This window comes from Hyaena hyaena, unplaced genomic scaffold (genome assembly GCF_003009895.1).
Source record: "Hyaena hyaena isolate Hyena2069 unplaced genomic scaffold, ASM300989v1 scaffold_568, whole genome shotgun sequence".
Lineage (NCBI taxonomy): Eukaryota > Metazoa > Chordata > Mammalia > Carnivora > Hyaenidae > Hyaena > Hyaena hyaena.
The window spans coordinates 365,420-383,938 of NW_024081199.1; positions in this window are offsets into that span (position 1 = coordinate 365,420).

Here is an 18,519-nt window from a genome sequence, read left to right on the forward strand (position 1 = left end):
GCACAGGAGGGGTAGAGAGAGAGGGAGAGAAAGAGAATCCCAAGAAGGTGCTGTCAGCACAGAGCCTGATGTAGAGCTTGAATTCAAGAACCGTGAGATCATGACCCGAGCTGAAACCAAGAGTCAGACACTTAACCAACTGAGCTGCCCAGGTACCCCCCAACTGGACTTTAATAGGTTCTAGGCAAAGGAAGGTGATAGACTATCCTGTTCTGATGCCTCATCTCAAGAGATCTTTGGACAAAGGGGAAGAAGCTCAGAGGAGGGTAGCAAAGAGGGTGACTAGGCTTGAACCTAAGTCACGGTGATGGTGATGGGGCTAAAAATACAATGGCCTACTTTGTGAGGAAGGGAGCTTCTTGGCATTAGAGATGTACTAACCAGAACTGGAAGACCACCTACTGGAGATGCCGGGGGTTAAACTAGATGCCTGTCAAGACTTCTTCTAATTCTGAGAGCCCATAATTCCACACACCACAAGGAATCTTAAAATTCCCACTTCACAGATGAGAAAAGGGAGGTTGGAAACTCACATTCACTGGGCCCTGCTTTGTCCCAGGCACTTTGACACATATAACCTAATTTTAAAGGATAAGGACCAGAGGAGCTGAGTGATTCACTTATGGCTACACAGCAATCTAGTGACAGAGCTGGAAATGGATCCCAGTTCCCCAATTTCCAAATCAGAGCTCTCCCCACTGAACCATCTGTTCCTGGTCAACAACTAAACCCATGTTTATTGCATGTCTAATTCATACCTTCCCTGAATGGACACTAAGGTGGCCAATGAGAGCATATTATATTCAGGCTATTAGCAAAGTCAAAGGGTCTTTGCTCTGCAGAAGGTCATGTCTAGTGGGCAAGTACAGGCACCATCTCTGCATTGCCTTCTTCAGTGTGAATGACACCCTCTGGAGTTGTGCAATGCGGTAGCCCCAAGTAGACCTATAATGAATTTGCAAGTACAGTAATCAAATGTATACAAAATGCTATGGGAACAGAGAAGGCATGATTCATCCTACCAGGGAAGGAAATTCAGGAAAGCTGCCCGGAGGAGGTAGCATTTGGGCAGGACCTTGAAGGATATGTAAAAGAACACAGAGCAAAAGGGAATAATTTCTATGTTCATCCCACACACATTTACTGAGCACCTCCAGGTTGCCAGGAAGAGATGAATAATTCACAGCCCAGTAGTGGGGACAGACAAATCACCAATCAACTGCCATAGAGTATAAGCACAACAGTGGAGATATGCTCATGGTACAAAAGTAAAGATACCTCCTTCTGGAATAAAGTCAGGGCGTTGCGGTGGGGGGGGGGGGGATGCATCTGGGAAGGCTCCTGAAGACACGAGAAATGAAATTGTGGGAAGGGAAATGGAAAATTTGCAGGCTGAAGATAAGGGAGTCGGGAGAGAGGGAAAGGTATTCCAAGCAAAGGGAATGGCATGGGCAAAGCTTCTGAGTCTTGAAAGGTCATCCTAGCTTCAGATACCCAAAGCAGATCTGAAAGGCTTGAGTATAAAATGCTGGGGTGGTGGGCAGCCAGGCAGGAGGTAGGATTGACATACAGGCTTTTAGGCAGGACCTACCAGGTTTCTAGATGAATGGGGTGTTGGTGTGCACAAGGATTTAGCAGGCTTAGCAGCCTCCTTTCAAAGCCATGCCCCAGATTGAGAGTTGGAAGAGAAAAGTGTGAGCCATAAATCCCCAGCTCCTCCTGCTGTGCCCAGCGCTGCAGAGCTGGGAGTCTCCACGGCTCTCCAGTCCCACCGCTGCGACCCCGGCTAATCCAGCCTCCTGGCCCATCTGACACACACTTCCACTTAACATTTTGTTAGCGACTCTATAAACGAGCTCTCCCTGACCTTCAATCCCTGGCTAATTGCTGGTTTCATGTACAAGACTAGCTTAATTTTACGTGATAATTACCTGAGAGTGGCAATACATATGGCATTGCATGTTCAAAATGTCAGGCCTGGAAAACTACCAAGTGGCCGTAGTCAGGGGCAAAAGGAGGAGGCAGCTGGGTGGCGGGGGCCTTAGAGAGGCAGTCAGGGAATGAAGCCACGAGGAGAAAGGGAAGATGCCTGGTGCAGACAGAGCTATGGGGAACTGGGGCCCCGGCCTGCAATGGGGACCAGAACCCTCTGCTTGCCCAGCTCACCCAGGGGCACAAGCCACAGGAGCCGCACACGCGTTGCTCAGTCACACACACATGGTGGAGAAACATGGACCGGATCAGAGGTGCCACTCATACATGCTCAGTCACCCACTCAACAAATGCTCGCAGAACACCTACCACGTGCCAGGCAGTGTGTGGGCATGTGCCCGGGTTTCAAATCCCCACTCCACTTGAGAAGGCTGGGAGCATGTGAAAGGCATGTTTGGGTTGTCACAATTACTTGGAGAGATGCTCTCGGTACTAAATAAGCAAGCCAGGAATGCTAAAAGGCTTGCCGTTCCCAGTAGGGTCCCATGCAATGAAGAATCACCCACCCCATGAAGAATCGCCCATCCCAAACCCAGTAAGGACCCACCCCCCCCGGCTAAACCAGGGCCACAGCCGTGAAGAAGCCAAGTGGCCGCTGCCTTCTTGGAGTTTCCAGTCGGGGAAACATGACCATGCACCATGGCGAGGGGTTTCCAGTGCATGAGATGCAAGTCAGGAAAGAGGACCCTGGGGACATTTAGCGGGTGAACTCACTGAGTCCAGGGTTCAGAAGAGATCGCGCTTACAAGGTGCTGTCTGTGTCCCCAGTGTGTGTCCAGTTCATGCTTAGAATGGTCCATGTCACAAAGTTGGACGAATACCAAATGGTGTCTGTGTGTCTATACCACAGGCCATACACCTGGGTACACGCACACTCTATAGACAAATGGCTTGGGTTCATTTTTTTCAACATCCCACGGTTGGGATGTTGGGTATTGGGACAGGGGAGTATAGGCCATGAAGGAGAAAGGGTGCCACTGGTCTGCAGAGGGGCCCTTCTGTAGGAGGCACATGTTGCACACACCCGCTCACATGCACTCCCACTCACATGTGCATGCACGCGGGCGCACACACACACACAGGCCACAGGACAAAGTAAGATGCACAATCCCCAGATGAAGTTGAGTTCTAAAGACCCCTTTAGCCTCTTCACCCGTAGAATTGTGGACTCCCAAGCTGTGTTGGAGTAAATTACTTGCTTAATGAGATTTCAATTAACAAAAACAAATTAAAATCACTTTGGTAATTAAGCTGCTGTGAACCTTGCCAACAGCTCTCCCTCAGACCTTAGATTTTCATGGAGGAGGGAGCTGGGAAGGGGGGTGTCCACTCGGCAATGCTGCTGCGGCCCAAGCGGGGCCAGGAGCTCCCTGCCTCGGGGACAGTCACCTCAGGAGCCACAGCTTCCTGGAACCATTCTGCAGGCACCAGAAATGTGGATGGGAGAAAGGGGCAGCCCATACCAGCCAAACTTTGGTTCAAACTGTAGCCCTGCCACTTGGCTGTGTGCAAGGACACATAATTGACCTCTCCGAGCCTCAGTTTCCTTATCTGTGAAATGGGGATAATAATAGTGCCTGCATCATTGGGTTGGGGGAGGATTAAGTGAATAAATGCATGTAAAACATTAGAAGAGGGCCTGTCTCAAAACAAAGGCTTTTTCTTTTTCATGGTTTATTTATTTCTGAGAGAGAGAGAGAGACAGCGAGAGCAGGGGAGGGTCAGGGAGAGAGGGAGACAGAATCTGAAACAGGCTCCAGGCTCTGAGCTGGCAGTCAGCACAGAGCTCAACGTGGGGCTCGAACCCACGAACCGCGAGATCATGACCTGAGCCGAAGTCGGATGCTTAACTAACTGAGCCACCCAGGCGCCCCTCAAACCAAAGGCTTTTAATCCACTTTCCCTTCTGTGGGGCCAACCTTACATCCCAAACCCCTCCAGGACAGCCCTGCTTCTCTAAGTTAGGTAAATAAAGAGCTACCACAGAGGTGCCTTTGGAGGAGAGGTTTTGGTCAGGTTCTGCCCCACTCAGGCCCCCATCTCTTTCTCAGAGCTCGGATCTAGGAGCTAGAAAGCCTTTTCTTCTCTTGTGGCCTAGAAAATACTCCTTTCCTTGAGTTACAAAATCACCCACAGTTCCCACATGAGAGGTCTGGAGAGTTAGTGCAAGTATCGGTAGCCACATTACACAGATGAGAAAATTGGCTGCAGAACTTATCCAGTGGTTGAAAGAGAAGAACAATTCTCAACTCTCAATTTAGTCTTGTGAATTTTTTTTTAATGTTTTTTATTTATTTCTAGGAGAGAGAGAGAGAGACAGCGTGAGCAGGGGAGGGTCAGAGAGAGAGGGAGATACAGAATCTGAAACAGGCTCCAGGCTCCGAGCTGGCAGTCAGCACAGAGCCCNCTGAAACAGGCTCCAGGCTCCGAGCTGGCAGTCAGCACAGAGCCCGACGCGGGGCTCGAACCCACGAACCGCGAGATCGTGACCTAAGCGAAAGTCGGACGCTTAACCGACTAAGCCACCCAGGCGCCCCTAGTCTTGTGAATTTTTAAGAGTAAACTTTTAGGTTTAAAAATAATTTTTTAATAATGTTTTTATTTATTTCTGAGAGAAAGAGAGAGACAGCGTGAGCAGGGGAGGGTCAGAGAGAGAGGGAGATACAGAACGTGAAGCAGGCTCTAAGCTCTGAGCTAGCTGTCAACACAGAGCCCAACGCAGGGCTCGAACCCACAAACCGTGAGATTGTGACCTGAGCTGAAGTCAGACGTTTAACTAACTGAGCCACCCAGGCACCCCAAGAGTAAACTTTTAGTTTTAATTTTCGAGTCACTGTTTGCTACCTTCATTCAGAGGGACTGAAACAGAAATTTAAAATTAAAACATTATTATTCAAAATTCACAAAATTAAAGAAGTGTACAACAGATCTAAATAATTAAAGTTTTAAATGTTTAAAATAAAACATTAAAAAAATTTAAGTTGTTAAAGCAAAAACTGCATTAAGCTTTTTGGGATAGATATTCATGTTATGTGTTTGGGTTTGATATATATGTAACATATTTTATTTATATATATACATGTAAATATACACATACCACACAAATGTTTTCTCTGTGGTGGTTGAAATTAACAATGGCTTTGTTTTATGCATTCATTCATTTGTTCAACAAATCTTTTTTCATCCCACATATTATTTTTTAAAAAATTTTAATGTTTATTTTTGAGAGAGACAGTGCATGAACAGGGGAGCGACAGAGAGAGGTGGGAGACACAGACTCTAAAGCAGGCTCCAGGTTCTGAGCTGTCAGCCGAGAGCCCAACGTGCGGCTCGAACTCACAAACCGCGAGATCATGACCCGAGCTAAAGTCGGACACTCTACCAACTGAACTACCCAGGTGCCCCCATCCCACATATTATTTAACTCACTAGCAACTTTTTTTAGTGCTCATGAAGTGCCACAGTGAACAAGCCAGATTCAAGGCCTGCTTTCAGGGAACTTGTAGCTTGTTGATGAAGATGGACATTGGACATGATGCAGTAAAGTGAATATTGCAGACAAGGAAAGGCAGGGCCTTGGAAGCCTATTACAGGGAGGGCGACCTCAGATGGGGGGTTAGGGGGATATCTGCAGTAAACATTTATTATTTTATAATTGGACTAAAAACAATTTTTACATATTTTACATATAATGAATCCAAGAGTCCCATAGCTAGTAGGTAACAGAAGTAAAAGTAGACCTTTTAGTCTACTAAAAGTAAACCGAAAGCTTTCTGGTTCCCAGGCAAGTTATTTTTTTTTAATCTGACACCAACACCCTGGATAATTTGACCATCCCAATCTTGAGTGAAAAACATCCTAAAATGGACAAAGGAGATGCCTGAAAGAGATGGTCCCACCATCTACGTATCTGTCAGACCCGGGATCTATCCCCATTCACACATCAATGTCAGATAGAGGAGGTCAACACCCACATGCCTTTGTCAGACAGAGGAGGAGTCCGTGTCTATGTGTCTGTGTGCATGCGCCACCCAGGACTCACGGTGATGGGTGTCTCACCCTCCACCATCTTTGAAGGAGGAGTCTAAACACTGCTTGGTCTCAGCAGCCCTACTCCCTGTCCACCTCGCCAGGCTGACCTCTAGTATGTTCTTTCAACCCACGCTGGGAGCCAGGCCTAGGGGAGAACCTCCCAACAGTCAGACTCTCCCACTCCCTGAGAAGTGCTAACCTTGCAGCCCTTACCCCTGCAGACCCCTCTGCCCTGGGGAGGGAGAGGGCAGGGCCCCATCCTCCGAGCACCTAGCTTGGGTGAGCACTGCCCCCGACCCGGAGGTGTCTCCAGAAGCGTAGTCCTCTCCCTGCCCAGACCTCACATATTGTATTTCGTGCTGACTTCAGGCAACCAAGAGAGAAGGACACAGAGCTAGTTGTACTTTCCAAGTAGCTGGAAACCCTTAATCAATGTTAATTGGATCTAATTAGCATATGTTAATTAATGATATTTACTACAAATTAAAGGTATGAGTGTTCCCAGAGGGTTTCCTGTTCATCCAATTAGTGCCAATTAGTTGCAATTAACACGTGTAAATGAGATTCCATTGAACCCAAAACAAACAGCACAGAATCTCTCAGATTCCCTCTTGCACCTTTTCAGTAGGCCTGGGAGCTGGGGGTGGAGGGTGAGAAGTGAGGATGGGAGTGGGGAGAAAGACTGGCGGGCGACCTGCGGCATGATGCTGACTCTCTGTGCACCAGGGAGGAGAGAAGGAAGAGCCAAACAAGCTGCTGGACCAGCCCGGCTGCCACGAGGGCAGCCTCCTGAGGCCTTGACCATACTCTGTACCTGCCAGGAACTAACCCAGTGCATGGCATATAGTAGGTGCTCAGTAAAAATGGGCTGAATGAAAGGTTGGTTCCTTTGCATCAAGGGCCAATATCTTTAGAAATAAAATTAAAGAACGAATTGATTAGGAAAACATGCAGTGTTCTCTTCTCCATAAGGTCTCCCCAGGGGCTCTACCAAGGAGCAATATAGTATATGCCTTGGGGCACCTGTGTGGCTCACTTGATTTTTGGCTCAGATCATGTCTCATGGGTTCATGAGATTGAGCCCTGCATTCGTCTCTGCAACTCAGAGCCTGCTTAGGATTCCCTCTCTCCCTCTCTCTCTGCCACTTCTCCACCCCCCTTCTCTCTCCCTCCCTCAAAATAAACATTTTTTAAAAGATAGTATTTGCTTCTGTGACATCATTTTAATATAATCTGAATAGATCTACAGAGATATGAGAGCTACCACCAATGTTGCCATTTCCTCATTTTATTTCCTTTTCACTTAACCACTATCTGAGGCCCAAACCTCTGGCACAGTGGTAACTGAATACAAAAACAGCCAAAAGGGGCTCCCATGGACAATAAAATGCTACCCCCCAAATTCTCTACCTCACAGAACCTTCTACGAAATTGTGATGTAAGATAAAGCTCCCAGTAAGTTGTTTATCACTAACTCACTTTTGCTATACCAAACCTTCCCTTAAAGTTGACATTCATCGTTTAAAAAGATTTATTAGTCACTGTGTACCAAGCACAAACCTAGGGGCCGGGAATACAGCAGTGAACAAAGTATCTACAAACCCCAGCCCCATGGAGCCCATATTCCACTGTGTATGATTACCCTGCCACTTGGGATTTTGATGGATCCAGAGTCAGAAAGACGAGTTCATATCTCAGTTTTGCCTCTCAGCAGCTGGGGGGAGGGGAGGGCTGGGTAGTTAATATATGTGTGCCTCAGTTTATTTATCTGTGGCATGGATATAATAATGTTTTACAGTCACGTTATTGGAAAATTAAGCTTCCTCCCTTGTTCCATCTTGGTGGGGTGAGGGCAGAATTTGGAGTTAAGCTACAAGTAAGGTAGGAGAGAGGGAAGCAAAACTCAATCTGAGCCCACAAATCAAAATCTGATTAAGTCCTCTCTACCTCTGGACCTCTGCACCCAGGCTGTCCACAAAGTCCCTCCCACCTGTGCCGCACATCACAGCTCACAAAGCTATTGCCTCTCACTCAGCACGCTGGGCAGGGAAGAAACGGGCTCAGAGAGAAGTTCTTCCTGGGCCATATGCAGCTGCTGAGGCTGGAGCCCAGACTCTTGGCTCCCTTTGGCACAATGTCCTTTATCCGTGGCCTTTCTGAGTGATGAGAGACACGAATGAGGTCCAGAAAGGGTCACTGCAGAGGGCCAGGAGCAGGGACTGACCCACCCCTGCTGGGATGAGCCTGGCCCAAGGTCGACCTTTGCACATCCAGGCTCCCGGACTCGGGCAGGTCTCCCCCAGGGCCAGAAACCACCGTACCTGTAGCTTTTGTGTCCCTCCCTCCCCATCTCGACTCTGCACCCCCATGGACTCTCAGGCAGGGTGTTTGATCATTTCAAATTCCCTCAGGGCCCCTTCTACAAAGCCAGAGAGTTTGCCTAGATAGTCTCTAAAACCCTTTCAGACCTGCTATTCTAGGATTCTGGATATCCTCTGAAGAATATGGCCCCGGCTCTGCGGTACATGTCCCGACATTCACGGCTGGTGGCCAACCAAAGCAAGCTGTGATTTACCTCTTCCTTTGGGGAGCCCGCTCACTGGTAACAGCGTCATGGGTCTCCCTCCAGCCCCAGGGCTTTGCCATCGCTCTACATCATCCTCCACCTCCACCCTAACTTTCTTCTGGATAGTGATAAACCACCAGAGATGGTCCCCAAAGCACCAGGCCTCGGAAAAAGTTCTCCCTCACTCTGATCAAATCCAAAGTCTATTTGGAGGCCAGTGGGAAGAATGGAGCTGATTGAGCTTAATAAAATAAAACAAATTAAAAATATTAAAAAAAAAAAAAAAAGGATGGGACGTCTGGATGGCTCAGTTCATTGAGTATCTGATTTCACTTCAGATCATGATCTCGCAGTTTGTGAGTTCAAGCCCCACATCAGGCTCTGTGCTGACAGCTCAGAGCCTGGAGCCTGCTTTGGATTCTGTGTCTCCCTCTCTCTCTGCCTTTCCCTTGCTCATGCTCTGTCTCTCTGTCTCTCTCTAAAATAAAGAAACATTTAAAAATTTTTTAATTAAAAAAAAAGAGCTCAGCTGGGCTATTGTCTGGGAGGGGTGTGTGATTGTGGAACAGAAATCTGCACTAGGGCTTCCTGGAACCAGTATATTTTTTCCACCACTGCACCCCACCCCAGGGCCAGTGCGATATGTTGCAGGGAGGAGGGGGGGGGTCTGCAAGCAAGCGGAAAAGATCTTTTTCTGATAGCCCTTCCTTGCAGCAAAATATAAAAGCAGCACTATTGGATGCCCACCACATGCCAGGCACAGAGCTAGGATTTTCTCGCATTATTTCCACTTAGAGAAATTTGTTCTGAGTTCTTCTCCAGGTGCTGTGGGCATCTTGGGGTAGGTCTAGCTAGCTCTGGAACCAGTAACCAGCCAAAGTTGGCAATGTAAGCAGAGCAGGAAGGTTGCAGTGAAAGGTGAGGAAGGTGCAGACTGCTGTGTCCCTACAGCCAGTGTGTGCACACACACACGCACACATACACACGGGTTCATGCACACACGCACACATGCTCACAGGTGCACGTGCACAGGCCCTTCCTCTCTCTTGGCCAGATGGATACAGGCTTCAGTAGTCGACAGAGGATATAGATCCAGGGGAAAAGGCTGCCACTAGATGTTTAAATGTAAGAACCTGAGAGGCGGTGAGGTGAATTTTTAGCTTTCAAGGACAAGAATGTTGCCTCCAGACCCAGCGTTCTGGGAGCCCTGGAAATTCTGGCATGAAGAAAAGGGACACAGGCAAAGTGTCTGCTTTTTATCCCACTAATGCCTCTTGAGAAATGATATCTCTTGAAAGCCAAAGTTCCTCCGATGAGGCTTAACATGGCCACTTTGGAAAAAAACCCTCTGCTCCAGGAATGTAACAACAGAAAATAATTAAGGTCTAATAAGGTCAGTGTTCCACCTTAACACCTTTTCAGTTCCAGTTAAAACCTCTAGTAATTTGCCAAGAAAAACCAGCCTCACTGGGGTCTTATTATTTGAATCACGTCCTGTCTCTTAATTTAAACGGGAGACTCACATAAGGATTTTTTTTTATTTTAAATTACAATGCCGACTTTCTTCCAGTTGATTACGGTATATGACTCTCTGTTGGAAGGCCATTATTTTTTGCTATGATTTACAAAGCATTTAAAGCGAAATCAATGTAATAAATATTGAAGTATTGTAATAGATAATTCCATATATTTAACCAGAGACACAGCACAGGCTTGGTCTGGGCAGTCGGGAGAGGAGCAGGAGAAAAAAAATGGTGTGAGAGAGTAACCTGGTATTAACACGGAAGGCGACATCTCCGCTTTTCTCCTGGATTCATTTGCCAGGATTCACTGAGTGCTCCCTGAGGTCCTGTACACTGGACGCGGGACTGTGCGAGTTTCGGGGTACCCGAGTCATGTCCTCCGGGTGCCACAGACTCTGGAGAAATTTCCCTGCAATGGAGGGGACCGGGTAGAGGCCACTAGAGCCTTGCAGGGAGCTCTGTGATGGGAAAGGAATTCAGCAGAGGGAAGAGGCCTCTGGGGAAGGGACCGTGGGACAGACAAGTCAGAAAGGCCTTCCCTAGCTTCTCCCCTTCCTCTGAGCTCCCCTCCTCGGCTCGGCTCTTCGTCTTCCCTCTCCTTCCCCCTCCTCATCCCTCTCTGGGTTTTGTGGTCCTAGGCCTCCGGCTGCAGCCAGGGTCTGCTGGCCTCTGAGCTGGCCAAACTCAGCTCCAAGCAAAGCTCACAATGGGGGGAGAGCTGTGAAGGGGGAGACGGCACATCTGGGGGGAGAGCTGTGAAGGGGGAGATGGCACATCGGTCTCCATCAGTCGTCTCAGGGTGTGACCCCGTGCTCACCTCCTGGTACAGACCCTGCAGCAAGGAGATGTCCAAGTTCCAGGCTCTGTACACGTAGGGAGTCAGATTTTGTAGCTTCTTGCTCCATCTCTCCGGGGCGCCAGGCTGGAGTACAGCATCCACAGTGCAGGCCAGGACGACTTCCTTATCCGGGACCTACTCTCCCCAGGGACAGGAGCCTTGGTGTCTCTTAAAGGCAAACTTTTTTTTAATGTTTATTTATTTTTGAGAGAGAGAGACAAAGTGTGAGTAGGGGAGGGGCAGAGAGAAAGGGAGAGAGAGAATCCAAAGGAGGCTCTAGGCTCTGAGCTGTTGGCACAGAGCCCGACACAGGGCTCAAACTCACCAACCATGAGATCATGACGAAGCCAAAGTTGGGACGCTTAACCAACTGAGCCACCCAGGCGCCCCATTAAAGGCAAACTTTAAGCTGTCCTCCTACCTGCCTCCCCAATCTCAAAAAGTACCCAGAAGCAGGATCCTTTCCAGCTGCCCCCGCCCCCATGGGGAGCCCCCTGCTTCTTCCCATCCTCCTGCATATGACTCACAGGTCTGTTCCCAAGAGGTCTCTGCCCCCAAGTTTCTGGCTTGATTCAGAAATTCACACCCACCAGTGAGGAAAGCACACATGGAGTACCAGCCTCTGGGGTGGCCCCCAGAACACACCTCGAGTGTAGACAATATGCTCTGTCTGCAGAGCCATTCAAGTGCCATGGGGGTCTTAATAAAGATTTTGTGGTGTACACCCTGCAGGCTTGCGATGGAGCATAGGTAGTGTTCACACACACGCATACACACACGGTTAGCGGATCTCAGAGGAGGAAGATGTATTGTCCCTTGCCTTCCCACCCCAAGCCTGAACCCAAGTCCCGAGTCCCTAGCTCTGGACACTTTCCATCATAAATCCTAGGAGGGGACATGCAGCAGGAAAGAGAGCAGAGAGAGGAGATTTACAGCAAACTTGCTTCTTGACACCTCTTTGGCCCATCCCATAAAATAACAATATCACCAGATAAATCACACAGTGTCTCAGGGGACATTACCCTTGTCCTTGTGGGGTCTTTGGTGGAAGTCAGTGGGTCATGGTCAGAGGATTCCACCCAGCTAGGTTCTCCCTAACAATATCAATTCTGTACAGTGTGGGGTGGGGGTCTCAGATCTAATCCTTGGAGTATGGGGGTGGGTAGAGAATGGGGTGGAGGGTGGAGAGCATTGGGCATAATCATCCAAGATAGAGCATGGCATGAACAAATCCCATCTTAAATTCCTAGCTGTGTGACTTTGGACAAGTTACTTAATGTCTCTGGGCCTTGGCTTCTGTGTCTGTAAATGTAGGACATAGAATATCCCCCCGACAGGATGTGTGTAAAGACTTATTGAGAACAATATATGTCAAAGTTCCTGCCATGTACTCAGAATGTGGTTAACTGCTGTAGTCACAAATGTCTTTCCTCTCCTAGGATACAAAACACCATGGCAGTGTTTCCAGCAAAAGGGATCAAATGCTGGCCCTCTCCAGAGAGACACCAGGCTGCCCCATTTCTCTTTGGCTGTTGTTTCCACGTTAGCCTGTGATGTTAGAAAGGCAGGGCTCCCCATTAACTCAGTGTGACAGTGAGCAAGTTCCTTCCCCTCTCTAGGCCTCAGTTTCCCATCTGTAAAGTGAAGGGATGGAAAATACTTGGTTTTTAAGGCCCTGTCCATCATAACATCATAAAACCCAACAATTAGGACCAATTCCCAAAGAGGAGCAGGCAGGATAGAGGCCACAGGCCATGAGGCCAGCTGAGGTGGGCTTGGGCATGAGGACCAGGAAGAAGCGATCACATCCTGGGAAGGAAATGAAGGGTCCCACCTGGCTGGTCTTCATGGCACTGACCACTACAAGCAAGAGACCCCTGAATACAGCCCAGGGCACTGGTCTGTGGCCTCCTGGTGCTTACCCTTCAGCCAGAGGGAGGGCTATGCTCCCAGAGGTGGAGCTGGGTGGGTGGGGCCCCACCCAGCCTCATCCTGCACACCTGGGGAGACCTGGGCTTCCTGACAGAAGTGCAGCCCCCCACTGTCCCCCATCCTTCTTCCGTGGATCCTCCTCCTTTCCTTTCCTTCTCTCTTCTCCTTCCCATGTCCCCTCTTTTCCTCTCTCACTGCTGCTTCTTAGTTTCATCTTTCCTTCCTCTTCTCCCTCCACTTCGTTTCTTCTGTTCTCATCCTCCCGCCTTCTCGGGTCTTCCTGCCTGCTCCTTCCCTCCTTCATTTTACTCCTTCTGGGTCTCATTCCTAGAGCCGAGGTGGCCTTATCCTGAGGCGGTATGGGGGGGGCTGGGGGCCGGGGAGCTGGGAGGGGGCACTCTCTGGCCTGAACCCCCCAGGGTCTTTCCAGCCATAGGAGGATCAGGAGTTCACCCGCAGGGCAGCTGTCAGCAGCTCAGGAGATGGATGAGTGAAAGTGTAGGGGGTAGGGAGGCGAAGGTGCTGGGGAGGGAGCCGTCTTCAAATAAAAATGAAAGAACACGCTGGATGAAATAATGGGGCTGTTTAATAATAAGCCCTGCCCAAGGCACCTCTGCCCCAGTGCCCCAGGACCCAGCCCTCCCGCCCCTGTCCCTGTCCCTGAAGTTTTTCCCTTAGCACAGAGGCCCATCAGTGTCCCTGATCCTTTGCCAGAGAGCAGGAGACACCCCCCGCCGTCAAGTCCCCAGACCCCTGCCCCTCCATCCTTCCCCATCTTCCACTGAGGTGCAGCTGGGATTGGGACCCCTGGCAACCTGTTCTCAGAGTAATATCTGGGCAGATTAGCACCCCAAAGCTGGCAGGCCTATTAGGAGGCCTTTGTGGGGGAGGGGGCTGGGGGAAAAGAAGGGGATTTTCCATTCTCCAAGCAACTGGATTACACAGTCAGGGGATCACGGAAGAACTTGCTGCTTAAGCTCTTCACAGCCCAGCCTCTGCCCTGGCTCTCAGCCTCCCGTTCTCAATAGGGATCTTAGCCAGCCTAGCCTTGCCTGCTTTCAACGTGTCTTTTTCGTGATCTGTGTCAGCCTTGAGGGCAAAACCAAGTCTCATCTCCTCCTACCCCCCAGAGCTGTGACACCACAGATGGACTCAAAAGGGGTCAGCTTGCCACCACCTCCATCAATGCTCACCTTCCATGAAGACCTCAGGTCTGGAGATGGATCTGAGGGTATAGCTCAGAGAGGTGAGGTGACTTGCTCTGGGTCACACAGCAAATAAAGGGCAACCAAGATGGTTTCCCAGCGATGGCAGGATCTATGGGAACATGTTCGCTGTGAACTGAGCCAGGACTATGCCAAGGACCAGAAGGAGTCCTAGACTCTGATGTTCTCTCTTACTAGAGGGAGGTTTGCTCCTGAGTTTTCCTGAGTCCCACCATGAGCTTTAGAGGGAAGGGAGCCCTGTTCCCATTTGGCCACTCAGGACCAGACCAAACCAGGTGGTGGAGGAGAGAGAAGGTGGGAAGGAGATTAGGTTTAAAGAATCTACAGTCTTAAGGTCTAGTCCCAGCCTTACCACTAACTTGCTGTGTGACCTTAGGCAAACCACCTCCCCTCTCTGAGCTTCAGTTTTTCTTCTCTGCCAAATGGAGATCACATCTCTTTCAGGATTGTTTTTGAAGGTACTGGAAGAGCATTGGGCTTAGCACCTGGTATATACTAGCTGCTCCAAATAATGGTGGAAGCAGAATTTCATTTCCTTTGCCCAGAGCTGTGCCCACTCCCCCTAACAAGAGACTCGACTGCACATTCAAGCAACTGGTTCTTCCCACTGGGAGGACAAATCCATCATGTTCAGCAAACTATTGCCCCACCCCATGTAAGGTTATTGGGGGGTCATGCCCCCACAACCTGTGTCCGCTTTCTAGAAAGAGGCCCGAAGCTTCCTACCCTAGCTCCATGTGGCACCTAGAGGCCTTTTGCTGACAAAGGGTCATTTCTGACCTTCCTAATGGCCTGTGTTCTTTCCAGCCAGAAAATTCTATGATCCTGTGACCCCTAAAAGCCCTGTCCTGCTAATGGTTTTATGATCTTCCCTAGGCATCCTCTCTGTGCCCTCCCTAACCCCCAATCCCCTTTCAGTAGGTCCTAGTCAAAATAAACAACATTTATGACCAGAGCAGGATTCAAGGTCTGCATTGCAAACAAATGTGGAGTCCTTTGAAGGCGCCTGGGGAATCCATCACATCCCGGGGTGTGACGCTCCCCAGGCCCAAGGGGAGGTGGGCCCTGGGAAGGGGCGCAGGCATGGGAAGCTGGACTCTGGACCTAGATTTAGAATCTGAGGATCTTGTGCTGCGTCTGGAGCTCCCTTCTCAGCACCAGGCCTGCCCTCCGTGCAAGGGAAGTGAGGAGAGAAGAGGAAGGGGAGCATGCCCGAGGTGTCCGCGGTGATCAGCCACCTTTCCCGCCCCATGTGCAGGCCTCCTTGGTGGCCACGACCTGACGTGGTATGTCATCGGGGGAGGAGAGGACAAAATGAAAGAAAGGGGGAAAAATAAAGAGGCAAATGGAGAAATAGTTAGCAGGCATGGAGGAGAGGCTCAGAGCTGAAACCACAGAGGCCTCAGGCCCCAGCGTGAGCTGCAGGGCCCACCTGGTTGGTGCGGCAATAGTAGCCACACTGGAACAGCTTCCCTAAAGAAAATTAGTCCAAATGCCTTCAGGAGAAAATCAGCCCAGCCTAGCCTTCCTCATCAGCTGGCCAGCAGAGCTGGAGAGAGAGCGGGGGAGAGCGGGAGGGAGAGAGAGAGAGAGAGAGAACCAGACAGTTCTGAGTTTCTCTGAGAGGGGCCCAAACACCAATTTGGGTGAGTGACAGTACTGAGGGAGAAGTGGACGCTCCCCCATCTGGAATGAACCCTCCCCCTCCCCCACCCCCTAGGTGAAAGGCAGAGCCCCTGCCCCTACTCTCATCAGCATCCCCATCCTGAGAAATGGCCCACGGGCGGCAGCCCACTTGTCCTGGCTCTGCTTTCCACCTGCCACATGGGTGAGGCGCCCCAGCTGGGCTCAGCCTCCTCTGACAGGTGTGGCCATGAGCAGATTTGTTTTCAAGGGGGGACCAGCTCTGCCTGGGGAACGGTTGTTGGAGAATATTAAGGTAGGATTCCCAAAGGCCCAAGTCTGAGAGCAGCTTTCTAGGACACGCAGCTCAAGGCTTTCTTCAGCCACTTCACCAGCCTCCAGAACTGGGGCACGGGCTGAGGGGCTGCTGTTCTCTGACTCAGGGCTGGGGGAGGGAGACAACTTCCCCCTGGGACCTGTGCCTTGTCATTTACCCTGCTAAAAATACTGTGCTACCGGACAAGTTGGGTGGGGAGCTAGACATGAAATATGTGCAGGTAGCAAGGTATCTATCACAGTTATCAGGCACCCACTTATAGCATCTGCGTATACAGCATATAATTAATGTTTGATGAGTGAGAGAGTCTAAGAGATGGAAGATTGAAACAAAAATGGAGGGAAACAAAGAGATAGCCGGAAACATGGGCATGAGTTTTTCCAGGATAATACTGGAAAAAACTATCCTCTTCCTAAACTGAAAGATGAATGACTTTAATGGCTTCATATGATCTCAAGCAAGTAAATTAGACCTTCCAGCAGGGTACCCTGGTGCCCAGCATGGTGCTTTATATATAGAAGTTCCCTCCATAGAGTAGAGTTTTAGGGCCAGACAGGCCTTAGAGAGTATCTAGGCCAGTGGGTCTGATCATTGGTTGAATATAGAATCACCTGAGGTGCTTTTAAAAAAATAAGATGCTGGGTACCCACCTCCAGAGATCCTGGAGCCCAGGTGTCTGTATTTTTTAAAAGCTCCCCCAGATGACTCTACTGTGTAACCACTAGTCTGGGCCAACACTTCACTTTCCAGAGGTGGAAAGGGAGGCCCAGAGAGCAGGTCACCCAGGCTCACACAGATAACTGACAGCAGAAACAGGCCCCCAGAGGCCACTCAGGTGTCCTGACATTAAATGAGCAAATAAAAGATTGGTCCCCTTTTGGAGGCATCTTTGTCTGCAGAGACAAACTACCCAACCCTCTTCTCCTATCCCCCCCAGTTTCATATTATTTTCCTCAGAGGCCAGGGAGAAGTCTGGCATCTTGACCCTGTTCCTTATGGCCTTCCATTCTGAAGGCCTCAGGGCTCACACAGGGCAAATGCCCAATTCAAATACTGTCCACCCTGTCTGGAGCCTCCGAGAATAAGAGGGCAGCTGTTACACCATGGCTGTAAGGAGTGTCGTCAGTGTACACCCCAGAGCAGGGGCGTGTGTGTGTGTACAAACGTGCACAGGTGCACACACAGAGACACAGTTATGTAGGCACTCATTCTTCTCATGAGAATCTGCACTGAGAATGCTTACATATCAATGCCCATATATGGGATGGTCTGCGTGTTCATATCAGCATCTGTCTATGCAGCGGCGTGGGAGAGCATATGTGTGAATGTACCAAAGATCCTAAAACACTGGTATATGCGTGTGTTATTGTGTACAAGTGCATACAGCTGCATCTACATTTATAGGATCAACATTTACACTTACCCATGGAAGCCCGTATGTGATGGTATGTGCGTGGCTGGCTGGCCACATGAATACATATGTCTGGCAGTCTGCGTGTGCGGGGTGCAAGTTTATGTGGAGAGAGAAGAGGTTTCTGCTGCTCCCATCACATTTCTTCTAAGTAATCATTGGGAAATATATGTGTCGGAAAACTCTATCTTTCATGCTTAAGTATATCTCAGCATACATAAATGAAACATGATATTGTGCCAGCTGAGATGCTCCACATTAACATTGTTTATCATTGATAGAATTAAATAACCCATGCAAGGCCCCGTAGCATTTCTTACGATTTTATTTAACACTGTTTTGGCCAAGCAGCATTTGGCAAATGCCAGCCTATACACTGTAGATTACCGCAGCCAATGCCTAATTTGTAGTCTCCCTATCATATACAACACACAAGGAGTACAACAGAGGAGCGTCCTCTAACGTTCTGACTCTCCCTATCTTTCATTGAGTTCAACTTCTTCTCCTTCTTTCCCCAAACCCGATAAAGACCCATCCCTTCACACTTCCCTAGGAGGTCTCTGCATTTGCAATAAAGACAGATAACATGGAAGGTGAGGATTTGGGGTAGGGGAAGAGATAACACTCTAAGACCAGGTCTCTGGAATGTTTCTGCTCCTCCCTGGGTTTGTCAGAGGCTGGCAGCCCCAAGCCCCCGTATGTGTTAAAACAGGGAGACCAAAGGAAAGCATTTTTATAGGTTCTGCAGACCCTTGGGTTGACTGACAAAATTATTCATTCAGAATGAGTAAAAAAGAGCACTGAACTTATCAAATTAGCAGTAAATCCTTCATTAAAAGATTCATAGAAATGGCTCCCTGCTGCTTTTTTAAGGGGAAGCTGTATCATCCCTTGAGCCCAAATCAGAACAACCTTGCATGTGGTTACCGGCCTGCCAGGCTCACCTCTCAGAATGTGTGCTGACCCATGGCTGAGGCTATTGGCTAAATTGTGAATGGCCTGGGAGAAAAGGAAACTCGAGAGCTGGGAAGGCTGGGGG